This window comes from Bison bison, unplaced genomic scaffold (assembly GCF_000754665.1).
Source record: "Bison bison bison isolate TAMUID 2011002044 unplaced genomic scaffold, Bison_UMD1.0 scf7180017864236, whole genome shotgun sequence".
In the NCBI taxonomy this organism is placed as follows: Eukaryota; Metazoa; Chordata; class Mammalia; order Artiodactyla; family Bovidae; genus Bison; species Bison bison.
In genome coordinates, this window is record NW_011494808.1 from 4,082,999 (window position 1) to 4,091,679 (window position 8,681).

Here is an 8,681-nt window from a genome sequence, read left to right on the forward strand (position 1 = left end):
CTTCCCGGCTCCACCCAGCTCAGGAGTTCCGATCCCAGAATGGGTGGACAGAACTGAAGGGCATGCTTTTGCGCTTCCTTTCCTGACAGCATGGATGACTTGCTATACTTTGCACACGTACAGGCAGTGAGGGTGAGGGTAAAGAGTGTCGGGGGAAGGGGTGGTGGGAATGGGGTGGAGGAGAGGCCCTCTTGTTGGAGTGTGGATGGTCCCCGTGGAGGGGGCTCCTGGGGAAGTCACCAGAGAAATGGATGAAAGTCACATCAGGAGGGAACCTCCCTCAAGACTTGGCGTTCATCTGGGGCCCCGGTCTCTCTCCCGTGGGCTTCAGGGGCTCCTCCTTTCCCCTTTCCTCTTAACAGGCAGCCGGTAGAGTCATGGTGGAAAATCAGGGAGAGGGGATGAGCTCAAGTTCTCCTTGGAGCGAAACTCTTGGAAGAGGAGAGATGCTAGCGTGCTTAGGAAACGGTTTACATTCCACTCTAGTTCCGTATCACGCATTTCCTACAGGGATTTAAGAGGAATGACATGCCCCTGTGTCAGCCCAGGCTCTGAATCCGGGGTCACAGGGAGTTGTTTGTGTACTTGGAGGCCACTCTGATGACTTCGGAACTCCTCCTCCCCTCCTTTCTCCTCCATCTTCTGAGTGTAAGAAAGCCGCAGAGCTGTTGCCAGTTCTCTCGGGCGAGGCACTGAGGGAGCTGGTCCAGATGGGTCGGGTTCTGCCTCATCTGCCCCACTTAGCCACGTGTGCTAATGGGCCCGCAGACATCTGGTCCGTTTAAAGCAAGGATGGCAAGATTCCTGGCTAAAAACGTGGAAACCCCAGGTTCAAGTCCTAACCTTGAGCAAACCACCAGAGCTCTCAGTTTTCCCATCAGAAAACACTGTGGACCCACCTCCCCGGCAGTTGCTATGGGGCCAGCAAGGGTCTCTCGGTCGCCCTGTCTTAGGGGAGAAAAGGGAAGCAGAGTCCGTGGGGCCAGGTAGGACTGGGGAAGCGTGGAGTCAGAGGGGTCAGTGAGGGACTCCAGGGTCAGGGGACAAAGCGGGGCTAAACTTAGCCTCGACCAAGCCGGTCACGTGGTGTGATGCTCTCTGCCCCAGGGAAGACGTGAAGTGTGAGTCGCTCAGTTGTGTCCCACTCTGTGCAACCCCATGGACTACCCCATGTGTAGCCCGCAAGGCTCCTCTGTCCATGGGATTCTCCAGGCCCGAATACTGGAGTGGGTTGCCATTTCCTCCTCCAGGGGGTCTTCCCGACCCAGGGATCATACCTGGATCTCCCGCATTACAGGCAGATTATTTATCATCTGAACCACCATGGAAGCCCGGAAGTCAGCCTTCAGAACCACAAATCCTTCAGATGCTTGGGGCTGTTACCAGCCAAGTGACTCTGCCTGGTCTTGGGTGTTAGAGAAGGGAAGAGTCAACAAAGCGAGGTTTCCACCTGCCCGGCCCTGGGCACGTGAACACACCCTTGGGTCTGACAGATTAGTGCCTGAGCACTGCCCAGTCCGAATGCGTTGGAATTTAGCTGTTCGAGTCACAGCAAAGTGGCAGCAGATTTCTTGTGAACCATCAGTTGAGAGGCCTTTCACTTGATACATGCATAGAAATGTGACCAATTACTCTCTTTATTGGAAATTCCCTGGTGGTTCCGTGGTTAGGACTCTGTGCTACCAGTGCAGGGGACATGGGTTCGATCCCCCATTGGGGAACTAAGATTCCTGTATGTTGTGTGACATAGTCAAAAAAAAAAAAGGTTTACTACATTTCTTAAAGTGAAATGTTGCTTATATGGAAGCAAAAATCTTTTCCTACATGTGTATCGTAGGATGGAGGTCCTGGTATCAAGCAGACAAGTCTAGATCCTAAGTGTCAGCTTTCTTCACTGCGCTCTAAATAGCCAAGTCTGTTCTTCCCTGGTGGCACGAGTGATAAAGACCCGCCTGCCAATGCCGGAAACATAACAGATGCGGGTTCGATCCCTAGATTGGGAAGATCCCTGGAGAAGGGCATGGCAACCCACTCCAGTATTCTTGCCTGGGGAATCCCATGGACAGAGGAGCCTGGCGCACTATCGTCCATAGGGCTGCAGAGAGTCGGACACGACCGAAGTGGCTTAGGAAGCATTCTTTCATTGTTGAAACAAATGGAGTCCAGAGTGAGGGACTCCCATCCTGCCACCCCTGCTGACTTACATCTTTTCAACTGTCACGAGGACTGGGTGCGGCACCCAGATCACTTAGTTCTCCATTCAAACCATGACTGGGCTTCAGTAAAAACGACTACAGTGCTCTGTGCCCCACGGAGGGCTTCCAGAACATGGTCCCCTCTGATCAGAACCTCACAACCCTTAGGTTGTACTTTATCACTGTGCCCACTTCGTGGATGAGGAGACACAGGCTTGAGCATGGTCAGTGACCCAAGGCCAGGACACAGCAGTGATGGAGACAGCGTTCCTGGGGTCCCTGCGAAGGTTGGAGCCCCGCTCTCCTTGCCTTCCTTGGCAGACAGCCCACAGCCCCTGGGACTGGGGGGTCTGGACTCACTCCTGGGGCTTGGGGGAAGCGGCCTGGGGGAAGGGGTCTCAGGATCCTCAGGTCTAGTGACCTGGCCTTGCCGACATGTGACTCGAGTCTGGGGCTAACCATATAAAGATGTAGAAAACAGACACAATTCGAATGAAAAGGGGAAAAAACTTTCTCTACAATCATTTTGGGGATTTTCCATGCTGTTGTTGTGTTTTACTAAGTTCCTATCTTACCTATTTTATGCTTTGAGATAACAATGACTTTTGGTGTGTAGATGACATTAGAAAATTAGTAGTAAGTAATATTAAAAATCTGTCCCCAAATGTCAAACCCCATGCTTACAAACCCCATCTGTAGCTTTAAATTTTCCAGGAAATTCACCTCTTTATTTTGGTTTTCCTCTTTCTCTTCCTCTCCCCTCTCAAAAACAATCAGCTTTTTGAGTTTTCCTCGTCAGCCGCTAGGAGTGTTCGGGGTTCAGAAGGGAGGGTGAGGGTGAGCAGGACGGACAGGGTCTCCCCCGGGGCTGGGGGTCAGGGCCTGGGGAACGGGGGACAGTCATTCGCTGAGGTGCTGAGGGCAAGGGGGAGGGGCTCTATTTATACACAGCAGGCCGGAAAGAATAGCTTTAACCCTCTGTGTCTTGCCTTGAAATAAAACCAGGGTCTGAAATATGTCTGCGAAGTATATTGCATTCTTGATCGAGAGTTATTATTTATTTATTTATTTATTTAAATTGGTGACAATGTTGTGATCAGAGGCTCACAGAAACCTAGGCCCTGTATTTCCCCAGGAGCAACGTTTCACTACTTGCCAACTCAGTGCTGTTGACTGGTAACTGTGGTTCACTTCGAGAGTTATTATTTAGAGCAAAAGTCCCTGGCACTGAGATTTGGGGAGTGAAATGGAGCTCTGGTTCTGCCAACCAACTAGCTAAGCGCCCTGACAACTCACTAAGCAAAGCGAGGCTACCCCATTTGACCCCTGAGGCCTTTCCAGCTCTGACCTTCTAGGATAAGTATGAATCGTCAGATCCAGAAAGGGAATGAAGTAAAAGGATGAAACTAATCTAATTTCATCTTGTCTCTAAAGATTATTTTGTCAAAGGGCTTCATGGTAGGGAAGCTACATGCAGTGGACTTGCACTTCTCGGGCGATGTGGAGTTTCAGCCAGGGCCTGGGTCGCTCTCTACAGGATCTGAGGTTCACAATCAGCTGAATGAATGAACCCTGGGAGCAGGGTTAGCACCCAGTGATAGAGTCAGCGCCTTCTTTGGGCATTAACACAAATCCCCTGCAAAATTTTGGGCCACGGTTGATTGCCTCCTCTCCCCTAAAGACTAGTGTTTCTTTCTCTGACCGGATGCAAGTGGAATGAAACTCCCTTCTGAAGTTGAATACTGACCCCCAGGTATACCTCACCCCCAGGAGGAGTCATTGATCTCATCTGGAGTTAATGTTTAATTCCTCAAGCCTGTTTGACTTTTCTGGCCTGTTGTGAGTTTAGAAACTGTTCTGTGCACAGAATGATAAAATTCTAGATAATCCTGTCTTTATAGTCATCATTCTTGGTGAGCAATTTAGAATTTTTTTAAAAGAAGCTAGAACAAAGAGAGAGCTTACACAAATGCCATATAGTAATTTGAACAGCGATGTAGATAAATGTGCAGTGGGGTCCCTTTTAAAGGGGGATTTTAGTGTTTAGTAGACTGCACTGATTGGAATCAAAAGCTTATCTTTAGTCTATTTTACCCTGCATCGCTGTTGACATAGATGTCTTGATTTCTTACTTAGATAAACAAAGCCTGAGATAGCAGAAGGGGTTTCAGCTCTGTTTCATCTTGTGGTTTGCCTCCGCGTTCCCATGACAACCTCCTCTCACTCTTTTTCTCTCCTTACCCCTCCCTCTGACGTTCGCACAGAGGGCCTGTGGTCAGTGTGTGGGGCCCTTCTCATGGAGCCACACCCTCTTCTGCACTTTGATGGGAGAAGAGGGCAGAGAGCATGTGGACCATGTGACGTGGTTCCCCCCAAGACGTGGAGGGAAGATTTGCAGTGGGAGCTGGGACCCAGGGTCTGGCTCACATTAGCTAAGTAAAGGTGTTCTCTTCAGTCTGGGTCTAAATTCCTGAAACACGAAGAGATCAGACTCTAGTTTCCTACTCTCTAGCTCAGGATTCTAAATTCTTGCCAATCCATTTGCACTTGTGTTTGTGAAAGAATCCACCAAAGTACAGGTTTTAAGGACACATCTCTATAAGTCTATTGTGTTTAAAAGTCCCTACTGTTGGGAAATTCCTTTGTTGGTAAAATTAGATGCCTCTCCAGTATCCAGAGGATAAAGAGGAGCTAAAAACACATTTTAAAACATTGTACGCCAATATATATCCTGTTTTCCAATCTCAAGTGTTAAATTTTTTTAATAAAATATTGGGAGCACTCATCAAGTATTAGGTTTGGCCTGAGAGTATTTGGAGAAAATATTAAATTGAGTTTTTTTTTTTTTAATCAAAGTGAAGTTACTCAGTTGTGTCCAACTCTTTGTGACCCCATGGACTGTAGCCCACCAGGCTCCTCCATCCATGGAATTTTCTGGGCAAGAGTACTAGAGTGGGTTGCCATTTCCTTCTCCAGGGGATCTTCCCGACCCGTGGATAGAACCTGGGTCTCCCGCGTTGCAGGCAGACGCTTTACCATCTGAGCCCCCAGGGAAGCAGAAGTTGTGTTTTGTTTTCCTCCCACGTTTAACGGAAATACATTTGCTGAAAGGGATTGTTTGGTGTTTTTAGTCCCATGAGGCGATTACTCAGCAAAGGGAATACTGGAAATGGATCCCAAAATTGAGACCCAGAACGACAAAGAGGCTGGTCTTTACTCAGCCAGTTGGAATCCGTTCCAGCTGTTGCCTCACTGTACCCTTGAACAGAAGTGCTCTATTGCTTGGGGATTAGCTAGGATCCTTGGTTGTGTGTGATAGAAACCCTCAAGGCCACTTCACCCCCGAGAGGGGAATTCATGAGCGGAAGCATCCTTGCCTGCAAATGTCTGGCGGGCGAGGTGCAGCTGGGCCTCAGACTCCCCCGCCCGAGAGCTCCAGAGGGTCCGGGTGTCTTTTCATCCCTCTCGCTGCCCTGTGCCCTCCCTGCCCTCTTCTCTGACTGGCTCTTCCTCCTTCTGCACGTCTGCTTCCTCTCCTCCCTACTCCCCGGGGAGAAACACGGTCGCCCCCCATTCCCAGGTATATGTCTTTTCTTGTTAAAGACTGGGGTCCTCGGGCCTGCCTCCCTGTCCCCCTGTGCGGAGGCTTCTCAGTCCAGTGCAGGTTGGGGTTGGTGCCCACCCAGCCTGCTCTGTGGGGGCAGGGGCCGAGGCAGCTCCCATGGTGAGGCCAGGTCTTCTGAGAGCCCAAGCCTGTTATAGCCCCGTAGACCTGCGGGAGGGAAGGTCCTAGAAACAGACCTGCAGGGAAGGGGGCCGCTGTGGCCAGCCACCCCAGTAGGTGACAATGACACTCAGGGAGTCTCACCTACAACTTACAGTCACTGCTTTGTATAGATGTCCTCCTTGAGCCCTCTCAGATTTTAGGGAGGCCAGTTCTTATAGCTTTTAGAGAGATTTTTAAAAAGAATCCCTGAAGTGAAAGGGTTAGTTGCTCAGTCGTGTCCAACTCTTTTGCGACCCCATGGACTGTAGCCCGCCAGGCTTCTCTGCCCATGGAATTCTCTAGGCAAGAACACTGGACTGGGTTGCCATGACCTCCTCCAGGGGATCTTCCCAACCCAGGGATCAAACCTGCGTCTCCTGCAGGAGATCCTGCCTTGGCAGGTGGGTTCTTTACCACTGTGCCACTTGGGAAGCAAAAGAATCCCTGAACAAGCAATATATTAGATTCAGATTACTGCCTGATGTGGCTTATAAATAGATTTATAACTTTATAAATCTATTTATAAACCTATAAACATATGCTACTGGGCATAATATGGGAAATTTTCTCTTTCAAAGGCTTTTTTTTTCCCCTTTTTTTCCTTTCCCTTTGGATTTTTTTTTTAATCCAAAGATTTTTTTTAACGAATTGTGTACTTTATGTACACAATTGCGTAGTTCATGGCTGCACTGGGTCTCAGGGAGGTGGCCTCTTCACTGGTGGAGCAAGGCTCCTGCTGTGCAGGCTCAGTAGCTGTGGCTTGCAAGCTTAGTTGCTCCGTGGCATGTGGGATCTTCCTGGACAGGAGACTGAACCCGTGTCCCCAGTATGGGCAGGCAGCTTCTTAACCACTGGACCACCAGAGAAGTCCTCCTTGTAGGTTTTTAGAGATTGTAAGATGCTACGAGATTTACACAAACCTAAGTCCTTAGGTGAAACCTCCTTAGGTGAGGTTAGCAGGGTTCCTTAGCCCTTCAGGTCCCGTGTGTGATTCAACATTGCAGCAACTCCTGGATGCCCACAGGATCTGAGATGCAAGGACAGTGGGGAGAAATATGGCTCCTTGAGCTGAACTGTATCTGAAGAGCCCCCACTCTCCAGGGTCCCCGCCCCAGGGCGCCGAGTCCTGCCTGGTGAGGAAGGCCACTTCCCTTGGTTCCAAAGGAATCAGCAGCTGTGGCTCCTTTCTGACTGCCCTTCGTGTTGTGCACATTTCCTGTGATTATTTTTTAGTCGATTTTAACTTTTCGGAATCTAACTTTCAATTTTCAGGATGTGTGATTTTGCATTAACCTTTCAATTACCAGTTCCAGCAGATTATGAGCTAAAAAGCCCCAGGGCCCTATTCAAGCACTTACCCTGTTCTGTCATTTGAAAATTCCATTTTTTCTGCAGGGAGCTTGGTTACCCTTCACCAAGTTCTCAATCTGACTGTATGACAAAGTAACAATTAAAACGTCACCCCATCCATCCCATGCTGTAAGCAGAGAGATCTCACTTAATCTTTGTCCGTAAAGGATTTACAGTGCCCGACAACCAGAGCATGGTGAAGAATCTGCCTGCAATGAAGGAGACCCAGATTCGATCTCTGGGTCTGAAATATCCCCTGGAGAAGGGCACGGCAACCGAATCCAGTATTCTTGCCTGGAGAATCCCATGGGCAGAGGAGCCTGGATCGCTACAGTCCATGGGATCAAAAAGAGTCAGACACGACTGAGTGACCATCACTTTCACTTCCACAATTAGAGAGCACAAAATGAAACTGTTGGTGAAGGTAAATTAGTGATAAAGAATCGGTTCCAGGAAAATATAAGTAAGTGGCAAGATGAAGAAAAGATCAGGTCGAGATCAGGAAAAAATCCAAAAGAACATGCCACAATGGCAGACAGAGAGCCATGTTTGAAAGTCACGTTTGGCCATGTGACTTTCTAGCTGCTCAAATTAAAAGAGACGTGGTTAGCCGCACAGTTATAACTGTGGGAAGGGATAGGGGAGGGAGGCGGGAGGAAGAGGTTCTCTAACGTGTTCACAGAAATCAGTTCTCTTAGAAAACCGGATTTTGCTTGGCCTTTAAAATAGCACCTTGGACAGAAATTTTTCTGAGGATCACTTAACATTTCCTGTTTGCTGAGACACATGTATGTGTGTACAACATAATTAATTTCCTTGATAACTTGGGCAGTCACTGTGACAGCAGTATTGCTTGCTGGCAACTGCAGATCTGTGAGATCATTTCTTCTATACATGATGCCCCAGATCCGCTGGCTGAGTTCTCTTTGCTTTTTTGGTAGTGTTTCAGTTTCTTCCATGCTGGCCTATCCCTTCTTGGTGCTGTTAGCGTCTACCTCTAATATAGGGCTTCCCTGATAGCTCAGCTGGTAAAGAATCTGCCTGCAGTGCAGGTGACCCCGGTTTGATTCTTGGGTCAGGAAGATCTCTTGGATAAGGGTTAGGCTATCCACTCCAGTATTCTTGGGCTTCCCTGATGGCTCAGATGGTAAAGAATCCGCCTGCAATGTGGGAGACCTGGGTTCGACTCCTGGGTTGGGAAGATCTCCTGGAGGAGGGCATGGAAATCCACTCCAGTATTCTTGCCTGGAGAATCCCCATGGACAGAAGGGCTGGGTGGGCTACAGTCCGTGGCGTCACAAAGAGCTGGGCATGACTGAGCGACTAAGCACCGCACAGCACCCTGTTATACTTCTTTTGATCCACCAGAG

The 8,681-nt window shown here is 49.0% G+C and overlaps 1 protein-coding gene across 1 annotated transcript in view; it reads left to right on the forward strand.

Moving 5' to 3' along the window:
• Positions 1-8,681, forward strand: part of PSD3 (pleckstrin and Sec7 domain containing 3) — a 492,335-nt gene that overhangs the window by 944 nt on the left and 482,710 nt on the right. The gene's annotated exons all lie outside the window — the stretch shown is intronic.